The sequence below is a fragment of the Penaeus japonicus genome, unplaced genomic scaffold, assembly GCF_977035675.1.
Source record: "Penaeus japonicus unplaced genomic scaffold, GWHDUDI00000001_assembly GWHDUDI00000003, whole genome shotgun sequence".
Classification (NCBI taxonomy): Eukaryota; Metazoa; Arthropoda; class Malacostraca; order Decapoda; family Penaeidae; genus Penaeus; species Penaeus japonicus.
Window position 1 is genome coordinate 7,903,330 of NW_028234405.1, and position 2,500 is coordinate 7,905,829.

Genomic DNA, 2,500 nt, shown 5'->3' on the forward strand with positions numbered 1-2,500 from the left:
CTCACTCCAATGCTTACTACTTATCTCCTCACCTGTCTCACTCTCTCTCTCTTATATATATATATATTTATATATTATATATATATATATATATATAAAGATATATTATAAATATATATATATAAAAACACACACCTATTTTCTATACTCTATCTATCTATCTATCTATCTATCTATCTATCTATATATATATATATATATATATCATATATATATATATATATATATATATATATATATATATATATATATATATAACACACCACATTATATATATATATATATATATAGTTATATATATATATATATTATATATATATATATATGTATATGTGTGTGTGTATATAATATAAATGTATATTAATATATATATATATATATAATATATCTGTATATATATATATATATATATGTATATATATATAAAAATATATATATATATATATATATATGTATATATATATATAATATATATATATATATATATATATATATATATATATATATATATGATATTATATATATATATATATATATAAAATAGAATAGATAGATAGATAGATGATAGGATGATAGATAGATAGATGATAGAATAGATAGATAAGTAGATATATATAAGGGTGTGTGTTTTATATATATATATATATATATATATATATATATATATATATATATATATATATATATATATATATAATATATATATATATATATATATATATATATATATATATATATATATATAATTCCTTGTTAAGATTTATATTACTTTTGCATAGTCCTACGTTTACCGTCCTTGTTAACTACAAAGTCATGGTCAGCCTGTGATACATTTGATACATCGCTATAATATCATTTTACACAACAGTAGCAACTCATGCATAATACTTGACATTGTGCAAATATTCTCTTTATTTTCTCCATCGCTGATATTACAGTCGTTTCTCTTCATTTTTCCACCGTAGAATTTGTGCCTCGGCTTTTGTTGACGCCCGAGGGAAGGAGGTTTGACACGTGTCAGATCGCTTATGACTGCACTCGATTTTGAAGAATTCTGTGTGTGTGTGTGTGAGCTTTTGTTTGGCTATTCTTCTTTTTCTTCTTTTTCCTTCTTTTTCTTCTTTCTTCTTCTTATTCTTCTTTTTCTTCCTTTTCTTCTTTTTCCTCTTTCTTCTTATTATTCTTTTTCTTCACCTTCTTTTTCTTCTTTTTCTTCTTCTTCTTCTCTTTCTTCTTTCTTCTTACTATTATTCTTATCCTTCTCCTTCTTTTTCTTCTTTTTTCTTTTTCTTCTTCTTCTTCTTTTTCCTCTCTTTATTTTCCTTCTTCTTTTTTCACCTTTTTCTTTTTCTTATTCTTATTCTTCTATCTCTTCTCTTTCTTCGTCTTCTTTTTGCTTTTCACACTCTTTTTTTCTTCCTTTTTTCTTACTCTTTCTTCGCCTTCATTCTTCTTCTTCGATTCTTTTTTCTTCTTCTTCTTCTCTATTATCATCTTCATCTACTTTCCCTCTAACGTATATCTAAACCTTGATAAAAAAAAAGGAGTATAGATCGCATTCGGATAAGGAAACCAATGCATAACTTATACGGGTTGTTCTGTACCTTGCGAGTATATACGGAGTGGCTTGACACGTCTGCTTTATCAAAGGCATTGCTGGCTTATTTCCCTATTTGTTTGGGCTTCTCCTTATTCCCCTTGGACCTTCGGTATATCGTTGGTCGTAAAGAAAGATATGCAGATTATAAAATCTTTTAAATGATGAACCTTAATGAATTACAACAATGGAGTATCCAGGTCACAAGGCACAGTACACACTCAATTAGGGAATTCTCGGAATATGATGGAATTAAAGAAAGGGAAAAAAAAGTCTATTCAAGTAGACTATTAAAAACCCCTAGAGAGAAAAAAAGCTTTATTGTTTGACTTCAGTCTTAAGGGTCAAAGCAAAAGACATCTACTGTACTAACACGAGAAAGCTTTATAAAAAAAGGAGTATTCCTTCAGAGAGACACATTTACCCGGGGGAATAGATAGCCATTATGTAATTACAAGAATAGTGTACAGTGTGTGTGTGTGTGTTTGTGTGTGTGTGTGTGTGTGTGTGTTTGTGCGTGTGTTTGTGTGTGTATGTGTGAATATATGCTCGTAAATATGTAGCATATACGGTACATGTATAAATGACTGAAAATCATATATGAAAAAGGGAGAGAAGGGGAGAGAGAGAGAGAGAGAGAGAGAGAGAGAGAGAGAGAGAGAGAGAGAGAGAGAGAGAGAGAGAGAGAGAGAGAGAGAGAGAGAGAGAGAGAGAGAGAGAGAGAGAGAGAGGATCGATATATAGCTATAAAATGCAACATAATTATCATTATTACTCTCATCATTAACCATCATCATTCACATTAACACTATCATTACTATCAGCAAAAGCATATTGACAATAATGATAATGATAACTATAATTCGTCTAAAGAATACAAGTACGAACATGTACAGCAACTCA